This window comes from Myripristis murdjan, chromosome 3 (genome assembly GCF_902150065.1).
Source record: "Myripristis murdjan chromosome 3, fMyrMur1.1, whole genome shotgun sequence".
In the NCBI taxonomy this organism is placed as follows: domain Eukaryota; kingdom Metazoa; phylum Chordata; class Actinopteri; order Holocentriformes; family Holocentridae; genus Myripristis; species Myripristis murdjan.
This window is the reverse complement of record NC_043982.1, coordinates 3,470,639-3,483,264: the sequence shown is the minus strand read 5'-3', so window position 1 is coordinate 3,483,264 and position 12,626 is coordinate 3,470,639.

Sequence of the window (12,626 nt, the reverse complement as noted above, 5' to 3'; positions counted from 1 at the left end):
CTGTTAAGTTAGTATCTGAATATCATACTTGATCTTTCTAACAGGTATAAGCCTCCATCATGATTGTATGACCATTAGTTGGAAAATTTGAACATCTTGGTGATAGATGTTTTTCATAGCAGCCATTTTTATATGAAACAGCAGGTAAACACAGGTGTTAACAATGTCCATTTAAGTGCAGCAGAACCCAAAATGAACAAGAAATTATTATTAGTAGTATTATTATTATTAACCATTACAAGAAAATGATCTGAAAAAATGGACATAATAAAAAAAAACTAGGTAGAAGTAGTAAAACATTAGACAATTAGCAAAACATTAGCTAAAAAACGAACTGCAAATTATTATTTCTAAAATATTTTGAATTAAATTGAGGGAAATTAGCAAAAAAAAAAAAAAAACCACACACAAAAAACAAAAACAAAACACACACACACACTCACAAAAACAAGAACACAAAACAAATGAAGTGCTCCTGAGATTCAGAGGGTTAACAGTTAGTACATGGAGTGAGCAGGTGATCTCTCAGTGTCTTGCTTGGACTCTGTTACAGGAAGAGAAAGTGAAGCCTTCTGTTGACAGGGAGTGTCTCTGACTGCTAAGCCACACTGCCAACTCAAGATATTCCTGCATTTGAAATATGTGCATCTCAAGACTGTACACAAAAGGATATTGGTATGAGTGATGTTCATCAGAGACGTTCAGTGAGACAGTCTATAATTTTAAGCCCATCTGTTGTACTGAGAGCAGTGTCTGGTCCCAACAGAACGCTGTGTGCGCAAATGTTGTTTCCCAACACAAATCAATATGTGAAGATAGCCATTTCATACTGAGGAAAGAAAACCAAGCCAAATCTTTGTGCTTGCATGACTGGATATGATTTATTGGGCCGTTTACGAGAAAATATTTTGGCATTGGCACAGCAGTAAAGCACTGAACAAAATATGAATGCGGATCATTTTGCACTGCAAGTTTGGTTTAGCGCTGTTTATCAACTGGTTTCAGCTGCATTTTCTTTGGGTTAAGATTTCCTCGAGATCAATCTGCAAAATGAAAGATGCTTTGCAGCTTCCACTCAAATTTCCTTCCGTACCATGTGAGCGTTTGACACCGTGCAAACTTGAAGATGTTAAGCATGTTTAACTTAGGCTGCCTTTGAACAGATTTTTGATATCATTCATAGTTTATTTTTAAATTAAGCATGAAAAGTCATTTTTGGCCCTAATAATTCAGCCATTTTCAGCCAATTCAGCTGATATTTCAACATTTTCTCCTCTTTCATACTTTGTTGTATAAACTCCATTCATTCTTCTCTTATTGATCTTATTTTCTACATTTTTAATACTTTTTTAACTTCTTTTAATCTTTTATACTTTTTAAATACTTTATAAATATTTTTTCCAAATCTTTTTTTTTTAAATACAGTGGGAGTTTTTTGTTTAAAAAAAAGAGAGAGAGAGATAGAACCCAATAAACCCATTTAACCCAATAAAGTCTTGTGACCTGTTTGAAGTTTTAACTATGTTTATACATCTAAGTATAATGAAATGATATTTCTCCAAAGAGGGGTGGGTTGTGGCATTATCCACTGTAGTTCTCCCATAGGTAAACATTAGCTTAGTGATTTTAGCCAATTTAACTGTTCAATTTCTGTCAAACCTGCCACAACAAAATTACACATATCTACTATATAAACATAGACATTTTTCCGCCAATCTACTTTTTTAAGCGATATGACATATAACTTTTAAGTTGTGAGCATTTGTTTGAGCTATGCTGTCAGGTTTAGATCACTGGTGGATGCAAATGCAGACACGGGAGACAACAGAGAAGATTAAAGTGTTGTGAGGCAGCTGGAGGTGAAGGTTGGAAGTGACAGTGAAGGCAAGGCAGGGCTGAGATTAGCAGTGTGGCATGGGCAGGGGAGACTCTGGAGTGGAGGAAGGTGGGGAAGGCAGGTTGGAGAGATGGTTCTGGAGCACAAGAAGAACCTAGGTAGTAACAGGCAACAAATGAGTCACAGGTAACATAAACACTATGGATAATACTGTTAGCTAGATATGTTTACTACCACTATAGCTGAAGCAAAGATCTGGTGAAGTCTGGGAGTGGCATTCGGGTTCTTATACTGCAGGTCTGCTGAGCAGATGTGAGGCAGGTGTACTGATGGCATGCTGTAGCAGGTGTGCTGATGGCATGCAGGAGCAGGTGTGCTGGTGGAGTGAGGATCCAGGAGAGAGGGTGTGCCACCTTGCAACCTACCAGGCTTGTTTGGGTGGAATCACTGGAAAAGAGTCAATTTCAGAGGGCCCAATGTAACAAGGAGATTTTTTTTTAGAATCTGTCTTGAGAGGAAGCTCTTTACCAAACCTTTTGTCCAGGCTGGTAATCCAGAGCATGGGTCCATTGGCGGTCAACAAGACGGCAGTTATGGTTGGCAGAGCGGCATGAGCATGCTTCTATATACGGCTGCAGCAATGTGGTTGAAAGGTGGTTGATAGCCAAGAGAACACTTGAATGGTGACATACCTTTGGCTGAGCTGGACTGGGAGTTATGTGCAGGGAAGCTGAGAGCTCCAGGTTGAGGGACTCCTGGCAGGAATTCATCAGAGAGCTGGCTCCATGTCCTGATTGACCTGTTCCATTTGCCCATTAGTCTGGAGATGAAAACCCGCGGAGAGACTGACGGTGGTGCTGAGAGTCTGGCAGAAGGCCTTCCAAACATGTGAGGTGAACTGGGGACCCCAAAAAGAGACAATGCCCAGAGGAATGCCATGCTGACAGAACACATGTTGAATGAGGTGGTCAGCGGTTTCAGCTCCTTCCAACCAGTGCCCCTGCCTGACTGAAGAAGAAGGCATGGGGGTGAAGTTTCTGATTGACAGCAGAGAGTTGAGACAGGACAGCTCCAATTCCAGTGTCTGAGTTGTCCACCTCCACAATAAACTGCCTTGAGAGATCAGGATGGACCAAGACAGGAGCTGAAGTAAACAGCCTCTTTAGTTTAGTGAAGTGTCAGCTTTTGGAGTCCATGTAAAAGGAGAGGCTGTAGAGGTGAGCTTGGTGAGTGGGGCAGCTACACGGGTAAAGTCCCAGATGAAGCGCAGGTAGAAATTTGCAAAGCCAAGGAAACCTGTGAACTGCTTGAGGTTCAAGGATTTTGGTCTCTCAGTCACTGCTTGGATCTTTGTTGGATCAGTCTCCACCTGCCCACATTCAATGACGTAGCCCAGAACTATGTTTTGGGGACTTCCTGAGGTCCTATCGAATCGGGACAACTTCAAATCTACTCAGCACCTCCAAAAACACCATCAGTCCAAAAACATTATCAATCAAGACTGTTTAGGTACCAGTATGCACAAACACACCATTTTGGGATAGGGCAAAATTGTTGTACTTGCACTTGGACTACATGCAAACAACTGCATGGTTTGTGGCTCAAACTGCATGGGATTAGCATGAGGTGGGCATGTCTGCAAAGGAGACAGCAGTGTGTACCCACTGAACTCATTTTCAAAAAGAGAGAAAGGAAGCGCTACTTGGATATTATAGGGCTTTTTACTTGATAGGTGCTCTTCAGTTAGGCAGGTGAATAGTCGATCTCAAACATAAACCAAGGAAGTCCTATACTCTTTGTAAAAAGTGCAGACAACAAATGAAAAAAAAAAAAAAAAAAAACACATTTTCTGAACTCATTTTCATTCAGATATCTTGAGGTCAGAAGTCAAGGGACCCCTTTGAAAATGACCATGCCAGTTTTTCCCTAGCAAAAAAATTTGCCTAACTTTGAGGCAATTTTTAGCCACTTTGCCAACAACCTAGCATGACATACCTGGCACAAAAGGATTCCTTATATTGTCTAGCTTCAAAATTGAGTCTGTTATAGCCTCTGAAAGACAATAGGTTGGCTGAGGACACCAGCACCTACAGTACACTGATTCTTGGGAATTTGGATAAATCATGTCCCACTAAGAAAAATGCTATTTCTGTTGGAAATTTACAACATTTTAATGAATAAAAAGAATCAACGGCATAATCAGGGGGTCCTTTGCACATTTGTAAGGTTCTTTTATAAGTTTATTTTTAATTTTTATTAATTTAATGATTATATGTTGGCCCATGGCCTACAAAACCAGTTGTCCTCGGATAGGAGATAATCATTTCAACTTGATTAAAACAACAAAAAGTAATAATTTCACTGAATAATATATTTACCACATGAAAGAGTACATCATAGTATGTATTAAAAACTACAAACGATGAGTTTTGAACAATATTTACTATTATTTTGTGGTCGCTCAAAATGTGTCCCACATATTCGTCACCACCGTCAGATATTTAAAAAAAAAAAAAAAAAAAAAACTCGACAAATACAAGGTCAATTACATTCCTGAGGAGCCCTTTTCAAACCTTCAGCTCTACTGCATGCTTCAAGACCACTCAGGCTCCTGGAAGTTTTCTATTTTCTCTTAAATCTCTTCATATTTTTGGACACTGCTACTGTCACAACCATAAATTGTCAACATCGACACTTTTGTATAAAAATATTAGATTATGGAATAAATGTATACTTTTTAAGAAGAGGTCTGATGAAGGTAGCAACAGGGCGAAAACAAGCTGGCTAATGTGAACAACTCATACTTATCATGTGAAAGAGCAGGTTTTTGTCACCACCGTCAGACGTCACCACCGTCAGGTTTTCTGTGTGACGGTGATGACTGAAGTCTGAAAAATACTTATAACAGTGCTCAGGATTGTTATTTTTTGTACCAAATAGTTAAATAAAGTTGTTAAGCAAGAAGCCATTGACTTGAGTGGTATAAATTTTGGAAATGTATGTTTTAATGAGGCCACTGTCACCACTGTCAGATTAGTGTCACCACTGTCAGAGGCAGTTATTTGTTTTAAATGAATATACGTACAATATGTTTCTTTGGTGCTGTTGAATTATTTAAGTATTAGTCTCTTTTAATACAAAAATATGTTTTTCAAATTAAAAAAAAAAAAAAAATATGGTGACGGTGTTGACAAAAACAAAGTAGCCTAATAACTGCAAAATAAGGAGGTTGCACCGGTACATTGCTGAACAGCCAAGACCTTGGCCTATAATGATATACCTTCAGATTTTGTAATTTAACTCACTTTTTTTTTTTTTTTTTTTTTTTCAAAATTAAAACCTGTTTTATCCAAATTCCCAAGAATCAGTGAGTAGAGTTGAAGAGGCTAAATCAACCCAGTGCTTCCTCCCCTTATATACCATGTCTCTATTATGGTTCATTATGGGACTGACAATTGGGCCTTCTGGTGGCATTAGAGGGAAGGTCATGGGCTCAAATTGCCAGGTTTCATCCTCTGTGCAACATGAATATTGGCACCAAATGTCATAGCAATGGCAAAAAACCCTTTTTGAGATATTAGTGTGCAATATTAACATTGTAGCCTGCTGATACTGCAAGAGGAAAGGTTGTTGGGTCAACAAAACTGACAGGTTTCATAGGCAACATAAATGATGTCACCAAATTTCATGGTGATCCACTACATAGACTTGGAGATATGTTGCTCAAAGACATGGGGAAAGCACAGGGGCTGTTCTGTGCCCAACAAAAATTACTCTTCCTGTAGCATTAATCAATGATATTGGATCAATGATAGTATAATTGTATTGATATTATAATATCATAGTATATAATAGTGTGAGTTTGCCCCATACACCTGGACTAAGCTGCAAAATAATCTAAATCGAGACCACCAGGTATCAGTTGGACAATTCAAGACCATGATCACACAGCTTTTTGACCTTGATTGTAAATGTTTTAAACAAACTGATTTTATTTTATTTTTATGTTGTTCTTATATCTATCTAGATAGAGAGATTGATAGAGATATCAATAGAAATAGAGATAGATATAGATATATATTAGACGATGAATGTTAGCTACATAATACCATTGACCACACTGGTACTTTTAATAGTCATAAGATACTGAAAATTGAACTGGAATGTATTTTGAGGATCATAAATGTTTAAAGTAATAATATGTAGTATTTTTCAGTGTTATGCTGATGTAACATTAGATAAACGCATCTCAGAAACCCCAGAATTCTCACTTGAAGGGCATTTTTCTCCAGTCAGACCTAAGAATTTCCGACTTGCCAACTCTCTGAAGCGCTGCAGAGCACCTAATGAAGAATGCTGAGGTGGTGAATGCTGCTGTTGTGACTGACCTGGGGGAAAGTTGAGAGTAAGTAATTTTCAGATCTGTTTTTTGTTACCTCTAAAACAAACCACACAAGTTAAACACACACACACACACACACACACACATACACACACACACACACAAACACACGCATACACACAGACCTGCACACATTTATTTCCCCTCTGTATATGACAGAGGTAGCCTAGATGTGGAATATTAACCAGGCTGGCTATTTTTCTGACTGCAGCATTGTTTTGTGTCTGTTTACTCCAGTTTCTGTTGGAGTAATTGGACCAATTTCTATGCCCCCCTCCCTAGGCTGTCTCAGAGAGATGGCGCCCCTTTAGAGCCAACAGATCACAGATCTCACTTCAGAAAAACCTCTCAAAAGCCCTTCTGTTTCTACAACCTTGTCTGCGCCCATGCCAAAATCATGCTGCACATCGGTTAAAAGAGGAAGTTCTGACTTGAAGATTCGGTTATTGAGGTTGTGCCTGTGCCTCTGTGAATGTGTGGCATGTACATACTTCCCTTCCACGGAGGCAGCTTTGACTAATCACTTGTATCAAGAGTGTTGATTTATTTTTCGACCGGTCTTTGATTACAGGAATATGAATGTGATACAGATGGAGCCTGTAGGAGAGTTTGTTTAGGGACAGCTGGCTCTTTGACAGAGATTAAATCGAACAAACTCCTTCCACTTCCTATTGCCTCTCGCCTCTATTATGAGCACGGACTGACCTTGTATGATCCTACCTATTGGTTAAGCCTGTGTGGTAAATTAACTTCCAAAAGGTGCTGTTGCAGAATAAGAGCTGGGACAGCTTGCTGCTACTTCACTGAGTCGTTATGTTTATGAAATGTGGTAAACAGTAGGAGTGGCACAGGGAATGCGTGTATATGGATCAGATAGCAGTATACATCAGCCTCTTATCTGATGACTATGAGGCATTTAACACATCAAGGGTTATTGGCTTCACATTTGAAAGTGACAAACGCATTTATAGATAAGTTGTTGTCTATCGTTCTCCACAAGTGAAAAGGCCTTTTATCTTGAGTTATATTTGCCCTATACAGATCATGGTAGAGACAGGAAACACTGGGATAACGTGCCAAACGTCACAGGTCTTATTCAAACCCAGGCCGTCTTGGGTACAAGTTATGTCTGTTAGCCAACTGAGAAACATTTTAAGTGTCATTTTCACTGCAGTATGTTGTAGTATATAAATGACACCAGACTAACATGACAGAAAATGTATTCAATCTATTATCTCAGGCTGTACAATTAAAGGACCACACCACTGATTTTGCATATTTACAAATTTACTGCAATTTACCCATCATTTTACATTGCAGCAAAGCATTATGCCATTCGTCGCCATTCATAAACTACAGAACTGATAACTGATTGTTTGCAGCAAACATTTCTGCAGGGACAGTTTCCCAGGGGAGGGGCCGTTTCACTCTTCCCAATTTCAAGTCATCAAAACACAAAAATGCTGCTGCTTTTAGGAAAACGTGAAGTGAAATGAATGGAAAACAATGGCTGGATAAAAGACAGGACAAATGATATTGGAGTTCTAAAATATAACTGCTTGCTTTGGGAAAATATTAGCAGAAGTGAAGTATATACAGTACAGGCCAAAAGTTTGGACACACCTTCTCATTCAATGCATTTTCTTTATTTTCATGACTATTTACATTGTAGATTCTCACTGAAGGAATCAAAACTATGAATGAACACATGTGGAGTTATGTACTTAACAAAAAAAGGTGAAATAACTGAAAACATGTTTTATATTCTAGTTTCTTCAAAATAGCCACCCTTTGCTCTGATTACTGCTTTGCACACTCTTGGCATTCTCTCGATGAGCTTCAAGAGGTAGTCACCTGAAATGGTTTTCACTTCACAGGTGTGCCTTATCAGGGTTAATTAGTGGAATTTCTTGCTTTATCAATGTCAGGTTACTACACAGCCGACAGCCCTATTGGACAACTGTTAAAATTCATATTATGGCAAGAACCAATCAGCTAACTAAAGAAAAAACGAGTGGTCATCATTACTTTAAGAAATGAAGGTCAGTCAGTCCGGAAAATTGCAAAAACTTTAAATGTGTCCCCAAGTGGAGTCGCAAAAACCATCAAGCGCTACAACGAAACTGGCACACATGAGGACCGACCCAGGAAAGGAAGACCAAGAGTCACCTCTGCTTCTGAGGACAAGTTCATCCGAGTCACCAGCCTCAGAAATCGCAAGTTAACAGCAGCTCAGATCAGAGACCAGATAAATGCCACACAGAGTTCTAGCAGCAGACCCATCTCTAGAACAACTGTTAAGAGGAGACTGCGCCAATCAGGCCTTCATGGTCAAATAGCTGCTAGGAAACCACTGCTAAGGAGAGGCAACAAGCAGAAGAGATTTGTTTGGGCCAAGAAACACAAGGAATGGACATTAGACCAGTGGAAATCTGTGCTTTGGTCTGATGAGTCCAAATTTGAGATCTTTGGTTCCAACCGCCGTGTCTTTGTGAGACGCAGAAAAGGTGAACGGATGGATTCCACATGCCTGGTTCCCACTGTGAAGCATGGAGGAGGAGGTGTGATGGTGTGGGGGTGTTTTGCTGGTGACACTGTTGGGGATTTATTCAAAATTGAAGGCACACTGAACCAGCATGGCTACCACAGCATCCTGCAGCGTCATGCCATCCCATCCGGTTTGCGTTTAGTTGGACCATCATTTATTTTTCAACAGGACAATGAGCCCAAACACACCTCCAGGCTGTGTAAGGGCTATTTGACCAAGAAGGAGAGTGATGAAGTGCTGCAGCAGATGACCTGGCCTCCACAGTCACCGGACCTGAACCCAGTCGAGATGGTTTGGGGTGAGCTGGACCGCAGAGTGAAGGCAAAGGGGCCAACAAGTGCTAAACACCTCTGGGAACTCCTTCAAGACTGTTGGAAAACCATTTCAGGTGACTACCTCTTGAAGCTCATCGAGAGAATGCCAAGAGTGTGCAAAGCAGTAATCAGAGCAAAGGGTGGCTATTTTGAAGAAACTAGAATATAAAACATGTTTTCAGTTATTTCACCTTTTTTTGTTAAGTACATAACTCCACATGTGTTCATTCATAGTTTTGATTCCTTCAGTTAGAATCTACAATGTAAATAGTCATGAAAATAAAGAAAACGCATTTAATGAGAAGGTGTGTCCAGACTTTTGGCCTGTACTGTACATTTTGTACATCTTACACTAAACATACAGAATCACTGGTGTGGTCCCTTATAAGTTGCCCATGATGTAATCAATACAGCAAATGCATCATAATTAAAAGATCAATATCTGCTTTTTTCTCATCTCCCACACAATAAAGGTATGATTTAAAATACATGAATGCTGTTGGACCACTCTCTCACTGCTTTGGTAGGTGAAATCTCATGTGGCTGAATGTCTCTGAGCGTTTTGAACACAAGATGGCAGCGATGGCATGACAAGACAGTCATTCATACACTGAACCAGCTAAATGGTCAGTGTGTTTAAGACAGGTAAATGGCTGATCAGCTGTTTTCATTTATTGTTTTTCATGACATGTTTCATTTCAGTGACAGCAAACTACAGTATTTTCAAAAAAAAGAGGAAAATTTGATTTACTCTTTTTAAAATAGTTTATGTATAGTATCTGACAAATCAGACCTGGAAGACTTTTAAACATTGCACTGGTAGGGCAGCATAAAATGAGCTATGATGATGTATGAATCCCATACACAATGTTTTTGTTCCAGTTGGCCCACCAGTCCTCAAAAGCATCTGCCTGTTTGTAGAAGTAGATGATTTATTATCGGTCAGTCACACATATCCCACCTGAGAACTTCAAACACAACTCTGCCAGTTTGCCAGCACAGCAGGGTTTTTGCCAGGGCAAAGACCTGCCAAGTCCTGTGTTTGTACTAACTTCTGAGATACAGAATGACACCCACCCACCCACCTACACACACACACACACACACACACACACACATATATATATACACACCAGGGAAAAAAAAAAAAAAACTTCAATACCCTGTGTGTATATCTGCAGACTATAGTGGAAATCTCTTTCCAATATTGAATCACAGTTTCCTTTGAATTTCGCAAGTTGCAGACCTCACTGGGTGATCTGATGAGCACATTCCTAAGACACAGTTGAATTTTAATCACATCCCAAAAATATATCAAAGAAAATAAACTTGTATGTACTTTATAAAACTGATATCGTTGTGTTTAATGTGTAGTCTTACAACTTCAAACACAGAAATTGCAATTTAATCCAACACCATTCCTTTTTATTTTTATACTACATATTTAGGGTGTAGATGCATTATTAACCCTCACCAGACTGTGGCCATAAAATGGTGCTACTTTTGAAAATTTTTGATACTATGACATTATTGGCGAGTCGACGACTAATAGTCAGGCTTTTATACCCTAATAGATCGATGAATAATTCCCCTAAACACTTGGACTCGAAACAAAAAGCTTTGTCAGTGATGAATATCCATGTCAAATCATAATGGCTTGACATGGGTATCTGCTAATGTACAGAGGCCTTAGGCATGAAGTTTTGTTATTTGCTATCTGTGGAGCCTGGATAAGAGGAATTGTATAGGTTGAATTTTGAACTGTTTGGAGGAATGCATGATGGCTACCTGAATTTACAGGTTCTATAGTCATTTCATGTAATGGCCATACTCAAATTTATACTTCTGCAAAATTGTGATTTGACAGAATCTTTAATTTGGTAAGTGTAAGTATTCCCAGTGATTACTCAGTAGTTATCAGGGCGGGTGTAAGAATTCCCAGAACACCTTAACAGAATTTGACAATGACCCCTGACTTTATCTACAAGCAATACTGTGTCATAATTCATTAATTGATTGTCTCTATTGACAACTTGTAGTCATGAAAGTGGAAATTACACATCTCCCCGTTTGACTGTATGTTTGTGTGTGAGAGAGAAAGATATTGATCTGGCCATTCAAATGTGTGACAGATAACAACAGCTCAGTCTGGATTTTGGGAGTATTTTTTGTTATTCAGTAACTTCTTTATCACCCTGCTATCATCCGGATAAGCCCACTCGCCTGATCAGCAGCAGATGACTAAGTACATAGACCAAAACAACTCTCCCATGAATCACCCGTTTTGATTTGGATTCTGAATTATTCATTGCCATATGATTTATACAGCAGCTAAGTAGTGTAAGGTTGAATTGTTATGGGTTCCTATGGTGAGTATCAATGCACCTTTACAAAGCTCATTCCATAAATTGTGGAAGAGAAGATTTAAATATAACCTTTTGGAATTGTGGCATAGCCACAATACCAAAAGTAAAGGCAAACACAATACTTCACTGTATAGTAAGAAACCTGTATGCTTTTCTCAGTAGTGAGCTGGTTTTTCTATATAGCACCCTGCCTACATGCATCCTCTACACATTCTTGAGGTGTATGAACAGTACTGGTGTAAGAGAGCAGTTTCTTGAAGGAAACAGATCCTTATGATTGGTTGCCTCAACTCAGTGTTCTTTGTTTTAGTGCACACATGGTGCACAAGTCCATGTTTGCCTTGCAGTGTCTCAATGACCTTGGCCATTACCCTGGAACTGCATTATGCAGACTCTTCTACAAACAAAACGTCTCCAGTGATGAGGTTCTATGATACACAAGACCATTTCTATCTCTTTGTCGTAAGTTCTCTCTCATCCTGCCTCCATGTACAACATCTAGCTCCATTTCTTGATACGCACAGAGGCCTCTGTTCTTGAAGAGTAACAGTGCCTTCAAGTGCTCCTCGAAAACATCATAGTTACCGTATTTACAAGATCTAGAGCACAGGAATGCCACCTCAACCTCATAATTACCAGTCACAAACTGGGAAAGATTGATGCTGCCCATATTTCCTACTTGTGATTTGTAAAGGTTTGTGATGTCCTCCATTTTTTCAGGTTGCTATGGTTCCTGATATTTCCAGCCAAAACACTTGAGGGCCAGTCAAGTTCTGACGTTGGAAATATGAGCCTTTGACATTGCACTTGAAGGCAGGATAAATGTAGCTTTAAAAACAGAAGATGATTGCATGTCAGTGTTTCCAGACTACTTGTTTGCCATAGTGATAGACCATCTTTTGAGGATGACCTCAACCTTATACAGAAAAGGTGAACTCTCCTGTTGTCCTCAAGGTTGTCTTTAAGGTGAAATCTTGTCCAGGTAGAACAGTTCAGCCTGTGCTAAACTCCTCCATAGTCAGAGCCAGTAAGGCAGAAGAGCACTCATGTGATGCAATGTTATCCCCCTAAACCCCTTGATTTTTAAATATGAATTTTTGGTTGAAAGACCCACTTATAATGTGTGATTACGGCGATGGAATACTGGTGTGAAGAAAGT